The sequence below is a fragment of the Engystomops pustulosus genome, unplaced genomic scaffold (assembly GCF_040894005.1).
Source record: "Engystomops pustulosus unplaced genomic scaffold, aEngPut4.maternal MAT_SCAFFOLD_18, whole genome shotgun sequence".
NCBI classification, from domain to species: Eukaryota; Metazoa; Chordata; class Amphibia; order Anura; family Leptodactylidae; genus Engystomops; species Engystomops pustulosus.
The window spans coordinates 1,818,642-1,836,103 of NW_027284960.1; positions in this window are offsets into that span (position 1 = coordinate 1,818,642).

Consider the following 17,462-nt stretch of genomic DNA (forward strand, 5'->3'; position numbering starts at 1 on the left):
TAGGAAATAATTATCATGGGCAGTATAGGAAATAATTATGAGGGCAGTATAGGAAATAATTATGAGGGGCATTATAGGAAATAATTAATTATGAGGGGCAGTATAGGAAATATTTATGAGGGGCAGTATAGGAAATAATTATGAGGGGCGGTATAGGAAATAATTAATGGTGGGGGGCAGTATAGGAAATAATTAATGGTGAGGGGCAGTATAGGAAATAATTAATGGTGAGGGGCAGCATAGGGAATAATTAATTTGAGGGACAGTATAGGAAATAATTAATTTGAGGGGCAGTATAGGAAATAATTATGAGGGGCAGTATAGGAAATAATTATGAGGGGCGGTATAGGAAATAATTAATGGTGGGGGGCAGTATAGGAAATAATTAATGGTGAGGGGCAGTATAGGAAATAATTAATTTGAGGGGCAGTATAGGAAATAATTAATTTGAGGGGCAGTATAGGAAATAATTAATTTGAGGGGCAGTATAGGAAATAATTATGAGGGGCAGTATAGGAAATAATTATGAGGGGCATTATAGGAAATAATTATGAGGGGCAGTATAGGAAATAATTAATGGTGAGGGGCAGTATAGGGAATAGTTAATGATGGGGGGCAGCATAGGAAATAGTTAATGATGGGGGGAAGCATAAGACATAATTAATGGTGGAGGGGCAGTATAGGAAATAATTAATTTAAAGGGCAGTATAGGAAATAATTAATGGTGGAGGGGCAGTATAGAAAATAATTAATGTTGGGGGGCAGTATAGGAAATAATTAATGGTGGGGGGCAGTATAGAAAATAATTAATAGTGAGGGGCAGCATAGGGAATAATTAATTAGGAGGGGCAGTATAGGAAATAATTAGGAGGGGCAGTATAGGAAATAATTAATGGTGGAGGGGCAGTATAGGAAATAATGAATGGTGAGGGGCAGCATAGGGAATAATTATGAGGGGCAGTATAGGAAATAATTATGATGGGCAGTATAGGAAATAATTATGAGGGGCAGTATAGGAAATAATTAATGGTGGAGGGGCAGCATAGGAAATAATTAATGGTGAGGGGCAGTATAGAAAATAATTAATGTTGGGGGGCAGTATAGGAAATAATTAATGGTGGGGGGCAGTATAGAAAATAATTAATAGTGAGGGGCAGCATAGGGAATAATTAATTAGGAGGGGCAGTATAGGAAATAATTATGAGGGGCAGTATAGGAAATAATTAATGGTGGAGGGGCAGTATAGGAAATAATGAATGGTGAGGGGCAGCATAGGGAATAATTATGAGGGGCAGTATAGGAAATAATTATGATGGGCAGTATAGGAAATAATTATGAGGGGCAGTATAGGAAATAATTAATGGTGAGGGGCAGCATAGGAAATAATTAATGGTGAGGGGCAGCATAGGAAATAATTAATGGTGGGGGCAGTATAGGAAATAATTAATGGTGAGGGGTAGCATAGGAAATAATTAATGGTGGAGGGGCAGTATAGGAAATAATTAATGGTGGAGGGGCAGTATAGGAAATAATTAATTTGAGGGGCAGTATAGGAAATAATTAATGGTGAGGGGCAGTATAGGAAATAATTATGAGGGGCAGTATAGGAAATAATTATGAGGGGCAGTATAGGAAAAAATTAATGGTGAGGGGCAGTATAGGAAATAATTATGAGGGGCAGTATAGGAAATAGTTATGAGGGGCAGTATAGGAAATAATTATGAGGGGCATTATATGAAATAATTAATGGTGAGGGGCAGTATAGGAAATAGTTAATGGTGAGGGGCAGTATAGGAAATAATTAATGGTGGAGGGGCAGTATAGGAAATAATTAATGATGAGGGGCAGGATAGTAAATAATTAATGGTGAGGGGCAGCATAGGGAATAATTAATTATGAGGGGCAGTATAGGAAATAATTATGAGGGGCAGTATAGGAAATAATTATGAGGGGCAGTATAGGAAATATTTAATGGTGAGGGGCAGTATAGGAAATAATTAATGGTGAGGGGCAGTATAGGAAATAATTAATGGTGGAGGGGCAGTATAGGAAATAATTAATGGTGAGGGGCAGTATAGGAAATAATTAATGGTGAGGGGCAGCATAGGAAATAATTAATGGTGGGGGCAGTATAGGAAATAATTAATGGTGGAGGGGCAGTATAGGAAATAATTAATTTGAGGGGCAGTATAGGAAATAATTAATGGTGAGGGGCAGTATAGGAAATAATTATGAGGGGCAGTATAGGAAATAATTATGAGGGGCAGTATAGGAAATAATGAATGGTGAGGGGCAGCATAGGGAATAATTATGAGGGGCAGTATAGGAAATAATTATCATGGGCAGTATAGGAAATAATTATGAGGGCAGTATAGGAAATAATTATGAGGGGCAGTATAGGAAATAATTAACGGTGAGGGGCAGTATAGGAAATAATTAATTTGAGGGGCAGTATAGGAAATAGTTAATTATGAGGGGCAGTATAGGAAATAATTAATTATGAGGGGCAGTATAGGAAATAATTATGAGGGGCGGTATAGGAAATAATTATGAGGGGCGGTATAGGAAATAATTAATGGTGGGGGGCAGTATAGGAAATAATTAATGGTGAGGGGCAGTATAGGAAATAATTAATGGTGAGGGGCAGCATAGGAAATAATTATGAGGGGCAGTATAGGAAATAATTAATGGTGGAGGGGCAGTATAGGAAATAATTAATTTGAGGGGCAGTATAGGAAATAGTTAATTATGAGGGGCAGTATAGGAAATAATTAATTATGAGGGGCAGTATAGGAAATAATTATTGGTGAGGGGCAGTATAGGAAATAATGAATGGTGAGGGGCAGTATAGGAAATAGTTAATTATGAGGGGCAGTATAGGAAATAATTAATTATGAGGGGCAGTATAGGAAATAATTATGAGGGGCAGTATAGGAAATAATTATGAGGGGCGGTATAGGAAACAATTAATGGTGGGGGGCAGTATAGGAAATAATTAATGGTGAGGGGCAGTATAGGAAATAATTAATGGTGAGGGGCAGCATAGGGAATAATTAATTGTGAGGGGCAGTATAGGAAATAATTATGAGGGGCGGTATAGGAAATAATTAATGGTGGGGGGGCAGTATAGGAAATAATTAATGGTGAGGGGCAGTATAGGAAATAATTACTGGTGAGGGGCAGCATAGGGAATAATTAATTGTGAGGGGCAGTATAGGAAATAATTAACGGTGAGGGGCAGTATAGGAAATAATTAATGGTGGGGGGCAGTATAGGAAATAATTAATTATGAGGGGCAGTATAGGAAATAATTAATGGTGAGGGGCAGCATAGGGAATAATTAATTAGGAGGGGCAGTATAGGAAATAATTATGAGGGGCAGTATAGGAAATAATTATGAGGGGCGGTATAGGAAATAATTAATGGTGGGGGGCAATATAGGAAATAATTAATGGTGAGGGGCAGTATAGGAAATAATTAATTATGAGGGGCAATATAGGAAATAATTAATGGTGAGGGGCAGTATAGGAAATAATTAATGGTGAGGGGCAGCATAGGGAATAATTAATTAGGAGGGACAGTATAGGAAATAATTATGAGGGGCAGTATAGGAAATAATTATGAGGGGATGTATAGGAAATAATTAATGGTGGAGGGGCAGTATAGGAAATAATGAATGGTGAGGTGCAGCATAGGGAATAATTATGAGGGGCAGTATAGGAAATAATTATGATGGGCAGTATAGGAAATAATTATGAGGGCAGTATAGGAAATAATTATGAGGGGCAGTATAGGAAATAATTAATGGTGGAGGGGCAGTATAGGAAATAATTAATGGTGAGGGGCAGCATAGGAAATAATTAATGGTGAGGGGCAGCATAGGAAATAATTAATGGTGGGGGCAGTATAGGAAATAATTAATGGTGAGGGGTAGCATAGGAAATAATTAATGGTGGAGGGGCAGTATAGGAAATAATTAATGGTGAGGGGTAGCATAGGAAATAATTAATGGTGGAGGGGCAGTATAGGAAATAATTAATGGTGGAGGGGCAGTATAGGAAATAATTAATTTGAGGGGCAGTATAGGAAATAATTAATGGTGAGGGGCAGTATAGGAAATAATTAATGGTGAGGGGCAGTATAGGAAATAATTAATTTGAGGGGCAGTATAGGAAATAATTAATGGTGAGGGGCAGAATAGGAAATAATTATGAGGGGCAGTATAGGAAATAATTAATGGTGAGGGGCAGCATAGGGAATAATTAATTATGAGGGGCAGTATAGGAAATAATTATGAGGGGCAGTATAGGAAATATTTAATGGTGAGGGGCAGTATAGGAAATAATTAATTTGAGGGGCAGTATAGGAAATAATTAATGGTGGAGGGGCAGTATAGGAAATAATTAATGGTGAGGGGCAGTATAGGAAATAATTATGAGGGGCAGTATAGGAAATAATTATGAGGGGCAGTATAGGAATTAATTATGAGGGGCAGTATAGGAAATAATTATGAGGGGCAGTATAGGAAATAATTAATGGTGAAGGGCAGTATAGGAAATAATTATGAGGGGCAGTATGAGAAATAATTATGAGGGGCAGTATAGGAAATAATTAATGGTGAAGGGCAGTATAGGAAATAATTATGAGGGGCAGTATAGGAAATAATTAATGGTGAGGGGCAGCATAGGAAATAATTAATGGTGGAGGGGCAGTATAGGAAATATTTAATTTGAGGGGCAGTATAGGAAATAATTATGAGGGGCAGTATAGGAAATAATTAATGGTAGAGGGGCAGTATAGGAAATAATTAATGGTGGAGGGGCAGTATAGGAAATAATTAATTTGAGGGGCAGTAGAGGAAATAATTATGAGGGGCAGTATAGGAAATAATTATGAGGGGCAGTATAGGAAATAGTTAATGATGGGGGGAAGCATAAGACATAATTAATGGTGGAGGGGCAGTATAGGAAATAATTAATGTTGGGGGGCAGTATAGGAAATAATTAATGGTGGGGGGCAGTATAGAAAATAATTAATGGTGAGGGGCAGCATAGGGAATAATTAATTAGGAGGGGCAGTATAGGAAATAATTATGAGGGGCAGTATAGGAAATAATTATGAGGGGCAGAATAGGAAATAATTAATGGTGGAGGGGCAGTATAGGAAATAATGAATGGTGAGGGGCAGCATAGGGAATAATTATGAGGGGCAGTATAGGAAATAATTATGATGGGCAGTATAGGAAATAATTATGAGGGGCAGTATAGGAAATAATTAATGGTGGAGAGGCAGTATAGGAAATAATTAATGGTGAGGGGCAGCATAGGAAATAATTAATGGTGAGGGGCAGCATAGGAAATAATTAATGGTGGGGGCAGTATAGGAAATAATTAATGGTGGAGGGGCAGTATAGGAAATAATTAATGGTGGAGGGGCAGTATAGGAAATAATTAATTTGAGGGGCAGTATAGGAAATAATTAATGGTGAGGGGCAGTATAGGAAATAATTATGAGGGGCAGTATAGGAAATAATTATGAGGGGCAATATAGGAAATAATTAATGGTGGAGGGGCAGTATAGGAAATAATTAATGGTGAGGGGCAGTATAGGAAATAATTAATGGTGAGGGGCAGTATAGGAAATAATTATGAGGGGCAGTATAGGAAATAGTTATGAGGGGCAGTATAGGAAATAATTATGAGGGGCATTATATGAAATAATTAATGGTGAGGGGCAGTATAGGAAATAATTAATGGTGAGGGGCAGTATAGGAAATAATTAATGGTGGAGGGGCAGTATAGGAAATAATTAATTTAAAGGGCAGTATAGGAAATAATTAATGGTGGAGGGGCAGTATAGGAAATAATTAATGTTGGGGGGCAGTATAGGAAATAATTAATGGTGGGGGGCAGTATAGGAAATAATTAATGGTGAGGGGCAGTATAGGAAATAATTAATTAGGAGGGGCAGTATAGGAAATAATTATGAGGGGCAGTATAGGAAATAATTATGAGGGGCGGTATAGGAAATAATTAATGGTGGGGGGCAGTATAGGAAATAATTAATGGTGAGGGGCAGTATAGGAAATAATTAATTATGAGGGGCAGTATAGGAAATAATTAATGGTGAGGGGCAGTATAGGAAATAATTAATGGTGAGGGGCAGCATAGGGAATAATTAATTAGGAGGGGCAGTATAGGAAATAATTATGAGGGGCAGTATAGGAAATAATTATGAGGGGCGGTATAGGAAATAATTAATGGTGGGGGGCAGTATAGGAAATAATTAATGGTGAGGGGCAGTATAGGAAATAATTATGAGGGGCAGTATAGGAAATAATTATGAGGGGCGGTATAGGAAATAATTAATGGTGGGGGGCAGTATAGGAAATAATTAATGGTGAGGGGCAGTATAGGAAATAATTAATTATGAGGGGCAGTATAGGAAATAATTAATGGTGAGGGGCAGTATAGGAAATAATTAATGGTGAGGGGCAGCATAGGGAATAATTAATTAGGAGGGGCAGTATAGGAAATAATTATGAGTGGCAGTATAGGAAATAATTATGAGGGGCAGTATAGGAAATAATTAATGGTGGAGGGGCAGTATAGGAAAAAATGAATGGTGAGGGGCAGCATAGGGAATAATTATGAGGGGCAGTATAGGAAAAAATTATGATGGGCAGTATAGGAAATAATTATGAGGGCAGTATAGGAAATAATTATGAGGGGCAGTATAGGAAATAATTAATGGTGAGGGGCAGTATAGGAAATAATTAATGGTGAGGGGCAGCATAGGAAATAATTAATGGTGGGGGCAGTATAGGAAATAATTAATGGTGAGGGGTAGCATAGGAAATAATTAATGGTGGAGGGGCAGTATAGGAAATAATTAATGGTGGAGGGGCAGTATAGGAAATAATTAATTTGAGGGGCAGTATAGGAAATAATTAATGGTGAGGGGCAGTATAGGAAATAATTATGAGGGGCAGTATAGGAAATAATTATGAGGGGCAGTATAGGAAATAATTATGAGGGGCATTATATGAAATAATTAATGGTGAGGGGCAGTATAGGAAATAATTAATGGTGAGGGGCAGTATAGGAAATAATTAATTTGAGGGGCAGTATAGGAAATAATTAATTTGAGGGGCAGTATAGGAAATAATTATGAGGGGCAGTATAGGAAATAATTATGAGGGGCAGTATAGGAAATAATTATGAGGGGCATTATAGGAAATAATTATGAGGGGCAGTATAGGAAATAATTAATGGTGAGGGGCAGTATAGGGAATAGTTAATGATGGGGGGCAGCATAGGAAATAGTTAATGATGGGGGGAAGCATAAGACATAATTAATGGTGGAGGGGCAGTATAGGAAATAATTAATTTAAAGGGCAGTATAGGAAATAATGAATGGTGGAGGGGCAGTATAGGAAATAATTAATGTTGGGGGGCAGTATAGGAAATAATTAATGGTGGGGGGCAGTATAGGAAATAATTAATGGTGAGGGGCAGCATAGGGAATAATTAATTAGGAGGGGCAGTATAGGAAATAATTATGAGGGGCAGTATAGGAAATAATTATGAGGGGCAGTATAGGAAATAATTAATGGTGGAGGGGCAGTATAGGAAATAATGAATGGTGAGGGGCAGCATAGGGAATAATTATGAGGGGCAGTATAGGAAATAATTATGATGGGCAGTATAGGAAATAATTATGAGGGCAGTATAGGAAATAATTATGAGGGGCAGTATAGGAAATAATTAATGGTGGAGGGGCAGTATAGGAAATAATTAATGGTGAGGGGCAGCATAGGAAATAATTAATGGTGAGGGGCAGCATAGGAAATAATTAATGGTGGGGGCAGTATAGGAAATAATTAATGGTGAGGGGTAGCATAGGAAATAATTAATGGTGGAGGGGCAGTATAGGAAATAATTAATTTGAGGGGCAGTATAGGAAATAATTAATGGTGGAGGGGCAGTATAGGAAATAATTAATTATGAGGGGCAGTATAGGAAATAATTATGAGGGGCAGTATAGGAAATAATTATGAGGGGCGGTATAGGAAATAATTAATGGTGGGGGGCAGTATAGGAAATAATTAATGTTGAGGGGCAGTATAGGAAATAATTAATGGTGAGGGGCAGCATAGGGAATAATTAATTGTGAGGGGCAGTATAGGAAATAATTATGAGGGGCGGTATAGGAAATAATTAATGGTGGGGGGCAGTATAGGAAATAATTAATGGTGAGGGGCAGTATAGGAAATAATTAATGGTGAGGGGCAGTATAGGAAATAATTAATGATGGGGGGAAGCATAAGACATAATTAATGGTGAGGGGCAGTATAGGAAATAATTAATGGTGATGGTGTAAGAAATAATTAATTATGAGGGGCTGTCTAGTAATTAATGGGGGGAAGGCATATTCAATATTTAATGGCGAGAGGTCCCAGTATATTAATTAATTAATTGGGACAATATATATAAAATAGTTCAGTAGGAGTGCGGTATATTAAATAAATAATTGAGGGGGGCCCAGTGTGTTACGGATGCGGTCACATGTACCGCTATTTCTTTTTAAACTTAAGTCCGGCCCTCCAACGGTCTGAGGGGGACAGTGAACGGCCCCCTACATAAAAAGTTTGGGGACCCCTGTATTAGGGGTTTGATTGAATTAGGCACAGTCTGACGATTTTTTTTTTTTTCAAAAACTTAAAGTGACTTAAAATCCAGTTGTGTGCTGCCAGTGTAGGTTAGAAACTAGGCATACAAGAACCCATGCCTATTTTTTTTTTTTTTTAAAAAGGGCAGTTAAAAGGTTGTGATGGGCGGGGGCCAATAGTTAGTTATTATGGGCAGTATAGGAAATAATTAATGGTGAGGGGCAGTATAGGAAATATTTAATGGTGAGGGGCAGCATAGGGAATAATTATTTATGAGGGGCAGTATAGGAAATAATTATGAGGGGCAGTATAGGAAATAATTATGAGGGGCAGTATAGGAAATAATTAATGGTGGAGGGGCAGTATAGGAAATAATTAATTTGAGGGGCAGTATAGGAAATAATTAATGGTGAGGGGCAGTATTGGAAATAATTAATGGTGAGGGGCAGTATAGGAAATAATTAATTTGAGGGGCAGTATAGGAAATAATTAATGGTGAGGGGAAGTATAGGAAATAATTTATGGTGAGGGGCAGCATAGGGAATAATTAATTATGAGGGGCAGCATAGGAAATAATTATGAGGGGCAGTATAGGAAATAAATAATTATGAGGGGCAGTATAGGAAAAAATTATGAGGGGCAGTATAGGAATTAATTATGAGGGGCAGTATAGGAAATAATTACTGGTGGAGGGGCAGTATAGGAAATAATTAATTTGAGGGGCAGTATAGGAAATAATTATGAGGGGCAGTATAGGAAATAATTATGAGGGGCAGTATAGGAATTAATTATGAGGGGCAGTATAGGAAATAATTAATGGTGAAGGGCAGTATAGGAAATAATTATGAGGGGCAGTATAGGAAATAATTATGAGGGGCAGTATAGGAATTAATTATGAGGGGCAGTATAGGAAATAATTAATGGTGAAGGGCAGTATAGGAAATAATTATGAGGGGCAGTATAGGAAATAATTATGAGGGGCAGTATAGGAAATAATTAATGGTGAGGGGCAGCATAGGAAATAATTAATGATGGGGGGAAGCATAAGACATAATTAATGGTGAGGGGCAGTATAGGAAATAATTAATGGTGATGGTGTAAGAAATAATTAATTATGAGGGGCTGTCTAGTAATTAATGGGGGGAAGGCATATTCAATATTTAATGGCGAGAGGTCCCAGTATATTAATTAATTAATTGGGACAATATATATAAAATAGTTCAGTAGGAGTGCGGTATATTAAATAAATAATTGAGGGGGGCCCAGTGTATTACGGATGCGGTCACATGTACCGCTATTTCTTTTTAAACTTAAGTCCGGCCCTCCAACGGTCTGAGGGGGACAGTGAACGGCCCCCTACATAAAAAGTTTGGGGACCCCTGTATTAGGGGTTTGATTGAATTAGGCACAGTCTGACGATTTTTTTTTTTTTTTCAAAAACTTAAAGTGACTTAAAATCCAGTTGTGTGCTGCCAGTGTAGGTTAGAAACTAGGCATACAAGAACCCATGCCTATTTTTTTTTTTTTTTTTTAAAGGGCAGTTAAAAGCTTGTGGTGGGCGGGGGCCAATAGTTAGTTATTATGAGCAGTATAGGAAATAATTAATGGTGAGGGGCAGTATAGGAAATATTTAATGGTGAGGGGCAGCATAGGGAATAATTAATTAGGAGGGGCAGTATAGGAAATAATTATGAGGGGCAGTATAGGAAATAATTATGAGGGGCAGTATAGGAAATAATTAATGGTGGAGGGGCAGTATAGGAAATAATTAATGGTGAGGGGCAGTATAGGAAATAATTAATGGTGAGTGGCAGTATAGGAAATAATTATGAGGGGCAGTATAGGAAATAATTAATGGTGAGGGGCAGCATAAAAAATAATTAATGGTGGAGGGGCAGTATAGGAAATAATTAATGGTGGTGGTGTAAGAAATAATTAATTATGAGGGGCTGTCTAGTAATTAATGGGGGGAAGGCATATTCAATATTTAATGGCGAGAGGTCCCAGTATATTAATTAATTAATTGGGACAATATATATAAAATAGTTCAGTAGGAGTGCGGTATATTAAATAAATAATTGAGGGGGGCCCAGTGTATTACGGATGCGGTCACATGTACCGCTATTACTTTTTAAACTTAAGTCCGGCCCTCCAACGGTCTGAAGGGGACAGTGAACGGCCCCCTACATAAAAAGTTTGAGGACCCCTGTATTAGGGGTTTGATTGAATTAGGCACAGTCTGACGATTTTTTTTTTTTCAAAAACTTAAAGTGACTTAAAATCCAGTTGTGTGCTGCCAGTGTAGGTTAGAAACTAGGCATACAAGAACCCATGCCTATTTTTTTTTTTTTTTTAAAAAGGGCAGTTAAAAGGTTGTGGTGGGCGGGGGCCAATAGTTAGTTATTATGAGCAGTATAGGAAATAATTAATGGTGAGGGGCTGTATAGGAAATATTTAATGGTGAGGGGCAGCATAGGGAATAATTAATTATGAGGGGCAGTATAGGAAATAATTATGAGGGGCAGTATAGGAAATAATTATGAGGGGCAGTATAGGAAATAATTAATGGTGGAGGGGCAGCATAGGAAATAATTAATTTGAGGGGCAGTATAGGAAATAATTATGAGGGGCAGTATAGGAAATAATTAATGGTGAGGGGCAGCATAGGAAATAATTAATGGTGGGGGCAGTATAGGAAATAATTAATGGTGAGGGGTAGCATAGGAAATAATTAATGGTGGAGGGGCAGTATAGGAAGTAATTAATGGTGGAGGGGCAGTATAGGAAATAATTAATTTGAGGGGCAGTATAGGAAATAATTAATGGTGAGGGGCAGTATAGGAAATAATTATGAGGGGCAGTATAGGAAATAATTATGAGGGGCAGTATAGGAAATAATTATGAGGGGCATTATATGAAATAATTCATGGTGAGGGGCAGTATAGGAAATAATTCATGGTGAGGGGCAGTATAGGAAATAATTAATTTGAGGGGCAGTATAGGAAATAATTAATTTGAGGGGCAGTATAGGAAATAATTATGAGGGGCAGTATAGGAAATAATTATGAGGGGCAGTATAGGAAATAATTATGAGGGGCATTATAGGAAATAATTATGAGGGGCAGTATAGGAAATAATTAATGGTGAGGGGCAGTATAGGGAATAGTTAATGATGGGGGGCAGCATAGGAAATAGTTAATGATGGGGGGAAGCATAAGACATAATTAATGGTGGAGGGGCAGTATAGGAAATAATTAATTTAAAGGGCAGTATAGGAAATAATTAATGGTGGAGGGGCAGTATAGGAAATAATTAATGTTGGGGGGCAGTATAGGAAATAATTAATGGTGGGGGGCAGTATAGGAAATAATTAATGGTGAGGGGCAGCATAGGGAATAATTAATTAGGAGGGGCAGTATAGGAAATAATTATGAGGGGCAGTATAGGAAATAATTATGAGGGGCAGTATAGGAAATAATTATGAGGGGCACTATAGGAAATAATTAATTTGAGGGGCAGTATAGGAAATAATTAATGGTGAGGGGCAGTATAGGAAATAATTATGAGGGGCAGTATAGGAAATAATTATGAGGGGCAATATAGGAAATAATTAATGGTGGAGGGGCAGTATAGGAAATAATTAATGGTGAGGGGCAGTATAGGAAATAATTAATGGTGAGGGGCAGTATAGGAAATAATTATGAGGGGCAGTATAGGAAATAGTTATGAGGGGCAGTATAGGAAATAATTATGAGGGGCATTATATGAAATAATTAATGGTGAGGGGCAGTATAGGAAATAATTAATGGTGAGGGGCAGTATAGGAAATAATTAATGGTGGAGGGGCAGTATAGGAAATAATTAATGATGAGGGGCAGGATAGTAAATAATTAATGGTGGAGGGGCAGCATAGGGAATAATTAATTATGAGGGGCAGTATAGGAAATAATTATGAGGGGCAGTATAGGAAATAATTATGAGGGGCAGTATAGGAAATATTTAATGGTGAGGGGCAGTATAGGAAATAATTAATGGTGAGGGGCAGTATAGGAAATAATTAATGGTGGAGGGGCAGTATAGGAAATAATTAATTTGAGGGGCAGTATAGGAAATAATTAATGGTGAGGGGCAGTATAGGAAATAATTAATGGTGAGGGGCAGTATAGGAAATAATTAATGGTGGAGGGGCAGTATAGGAAATAATTAATGATGAGGGGCAGTATAGGAAATAATTATGAGGGGCAGTATAGGAAATAATTATGAGGGGCAGTATAGGAAATAATTATGAGGGGCAGTATAGGAAATAATTAATTATGAGGGGCAGTATAGGAAATAATTATTGGTGAGGGGCAGTATAGGAAATAATGAATGGTGAGGGGCAGCATAGGGAATAATTATGAGGGGCAGTATAGGAAATAATTATCATGGGCAGTATAGGAAATAATTATGAGGGCAGTATAGGAAATAATTATGAGGGGCATTATAGGAAATAATTAATTATGAGGGGCAGTATAGGAAATATTTATGAGGGGCAGTATAGGAAATAATTATGAGGGGCGGTATAGGAAATAATTAATGGTGGGGGGCAGTATAGGAAATAATTAATGGTGAGGGGCAGTATAGGAAATAATTAATGGTGAGGGGCAGCATAGGGAATAATTAATTTGAGGGACAGTATAGGAAATAATTAATTTGAGGGGCAGTATAGGAAATAATTATGAGGGGCAGTATAGGAAATAATTATGAGGGGCGGTATAGGAAATAATTAATGGTGGGGGGCAGTATAGGAAATAATTAATGGTGAGGGGCAGTATAGGAAATAATTAATTTGAGGGGCAGTATAGGAAATAATTAATTTGAGGGGCAGTATAGGAAATAATTAATTTGAGGGGCAGTATAGGAAATAATTATGAGGGGCAGTATAGGAAATAATTATGAGGGGCATTATAGGAAATAATTATGAGGGGCAGTATAGGAAATAATTAATGGTGAGGGGCAGTATAGGGAATAGTTAATGATGGGGGGCAGCATAGGAAATAGTTAATGATGGGGGGAAGCATAAGACATAATTAATGGTGGAGGGGCAGTATAGGAAATAATTAATTTAAAGGGCAGTATAGGAAATAATTAATGGTGGAGGGGCAGTATAGAAAATAATTAATGTTGGGGGGCAGTATAGGAAATAATTAATGGTGGGGGGCAGTATAGAAAATAATTAATAGTGAGGGGCAGCATAGGGAATAATTAATTAGGAGGGGCAGTATAGGAAATAATTAGGAGGGGCAGTATAGGAAATAATTAATGGTGGAGGGGCAGTATAGGAAATAATGAATGGTGAGGGGCAGCATAGGGAATAATTATGAGGGGCAGTATAGGAAATAATTATGATGGGCAGTATAGGAAATAATTATGAGGGGCAGTATAGGAAATAATTAATGGTGGAGGGGCAGCATAGGAAATAATTAATGGTGAGGGGCAGTATAGAAAATAATTAATGTTGGGGGGCAGTATAGGAAATAATTAATGGTGGGGGGCAGTATAGAAAATAATTAATAGTGAGGGGCAGCATAGGGAATAATTAATTAGGAGGGGCAGTATAGGAAATAATTATGAGGGGCAGTATAGGAAATAATTAATGGTGGAGGGGCAGTATAGGAAATAATGAATGGTGAGGGGCAGCATAGGGAATAATTATGAGGGGCAGTATAGGAAATAATTATGATGGGCAGTATAGGAAATAATTATGAGGGGCAGTATAGGAAATAATTAATGGTGAGGGGCAGCATAGGAAATAATTAATGGTGAGGGGCAGCATAGGAAATAATTAATGGTGGGGGCAGTATAGGAAATAATTAATGGTGAGGGGTAGCATAGGAAATAATTAATGGTGGAGGGGCAGTATAGGAAATAATTAATGGTGGAGGGGCAGTATAGGAAATAATTAATTTGAGGGGCAGTATAGGAAATAATTAATGGTGAGGGGCAGTATAGGAAATAATTATGAGGGGCAGTATAGGAAATAATTATGAGGGGCAGTATAGGAAAAAATTAATGGTGAGGGGCAGTATAGGAAATAATTATGAGGGGCAGTATAGGAAATAGTTATGAGGGGCAGTATAGGAAATAATTATGAGGGGCATTATATGAAATAATTAATGGTGAGGGGCAGTATAGGAAATAGTTAATGGTGAGGGGCAGTATAGGAAATAATTAATGGTGGAGGGGCAGTATAGGAAATAATTAATGATGAGGGGCAGGATAGTAAATAATTAATGGTGAGGGGCAGCATAGGGAATAATTAATTATGAGGGGCAGTATAGGAAATAATTATGAGGGGCAGTATAGGAAATAATTATGAGGGGCAGTATAGGAAATATTTAATGGTGAGGGGCAGTATAGGAAATAATTAATGGTGAGGGGCAGTATAGGAAATAATTAATGGTGGAGGGGCAGTATAGGAAATAATTAATGGTGAGGGGCAGTATAGGAAATAATTAATGGTGAGGGGCAGCATAGGAAATAATTAATGGTGGGGGCAGTATAGGAAATAATTAATGGTGGAGGGGCAGTATAGGAAATAATTAATTTGAGGGGCAGTATAGGAAATAATTAATGGTGAGGGGCAGTATAGGAAATAATTATGAGGGGCAGTATAGGAAATAATTATGAGGGGCAGTATAGGAAATAATGAATGGTGAGGGGCAGCATAGGGAATAATTATGAGGGGCAGTATAGGAAATAATTATCATGGGCAGTATAGGAAATAATTATGAGGGCAGTATAGGAAATAATTATGAGGGGCAGTATAGGAAATAATTAACGGTGAGGGGCAGTATAGGAAATAATTAATTTGAGGGGCAGTATAGGAAATAGTTAATTATGAGGGGCAGTATAGGAAATAATTAATTATGAGGGGCAGTATAGGAAATAATTATGAGGGGCGGTATAGGAAATAATTATGAGGGGCGGTATAGGAAATAATTAATGGTGGGGGGCAGTATAGGAAATAATTAATGGTGAGGGGCAGTATAGGAAATAATTAATGGTGAGGGGCAGCATAGGAAATAATTATGAGGGGCAGTATAGGAAATAATTAATGGTGGAGGGGCAGTATAGGAAATAATTAATTTGAGGGGCAGTATAGGAAATAGTTAATTATGAGGGGCAGTATAGGAAATAATTAATTATGAGGGGCAGTATAGGAAATAATTATTGGTGAGGGGCAGTATAGGAAATAATGAATGGTGAGGGGCAGTATAGGAAATAGTTAATTATGAGGGGCAGTATAGGAAATAATTAATTATGAGGGGCAGTATAGGAAATAATTATGAGGGGCAGTATAGGAAATAATTATGAGGGGCGGTATAGGAAACAATTAATGGTGGGGGGCAGTATAGGAAATAATTAATGGTGAGGGGCAGTATAGGAAATAATTAATGGTGAGGGGCAGCATAGGGAATAATTAATTGTGAGGGGCAGTATAGGAAATAATTATGAGGGGCGGTATAGGAAATAATTAATGGTGGGGGGGCAGTATAGGAAATAATTAATGGTGAGGGGCAGTATAGGAAATAATTACTGGTGAGGGGCAGCATAGGGAATAATTAATTGTGAGGGGCAGTATAGGAAATAATTAACGGTGAGGGGCAGTATAGGAAATAATTAATGGTGGGGGGCAGTATAGGAAATAATTAATTATGAGGGGCAGTATAGGAAATAATTAATGGTGAGGGGCAGCATAGGGAATAATTAATTAGGAGGGGCAGTATAGGAAATAATTATGAGGGGCAGTATAGGAAATAATTATGAGGGGCGGTATAGGAAATAATTAATGGTGGGGGGCAATATAGGAAATAATTAATGGTGAGGGGCAGTATAGGAAATAATTAATTATGAGGGGCAATATAGGAAATAATTAATGGTGAGGGGCAGTATAGGAAATAATTAATGGTGAGGGGCAGCATAGGGAATAATTAATTAGGAGGGACAGTATAGGAAATAATTATGAGGGGCAGTATAGGAAATAATTATGAGGGGATGTATAGGAAATAATTAATGGTGGAGGGGCAGTATAGGAAATAATGAATGGTGAGGTGCAGCATAGGGAATAATTATGAGGGGCAGTATAGGAAATAATTATGATGGGCAGTATAGGAAATAATTATGAGGGCAGTATAGGAAATAATTATGAGGGGCAGTATAGGAAATAATTAATGGTGGAGGGGCAGTATAGGAAATAATTAATGGTGAGGGGCAGCATAGGAAATAATTAATGGTGAGGGGCAGCATAGGAAATAATTAATGGTGGGGGCAGTATAGGAAATAATTAATGGTGAGGGGTAGCATAGGAAATAATTAATGGTGGAGGGGCAGTATAGGAAATAATTAATGGTGAGGGGTAGCATAGGAAATAATTAATGGTGGAGGGGCAGTATAGGAAATAATTAATGGTGGAGGGGCAGTATAGGAAATAATTAATTTGAGGGGCAGTATAGGAAATAATTAATGGTGAGGGGCAGTATAGGAAATAATTAATGGTGAGGGGCAGTATAGGAAATAATTAATTTGAGGGGCAGTATAGGAAATAATTAATGGTGAGGGGCAGAATAGGAAATAATTATGAGGGGCAGTATAGGAAATAATTAATGGTGAGGGGCAGCATAGGGAATAATTAATTATGAGGGGCAGTATAGGAAATAATTATGAGGGGCAGTATAGGAAATATTTAATGGTGAGGGGCAGTATAGGAAATAATTAATTTGAGGGGCAGTATAGGAAATAATTAATGGTG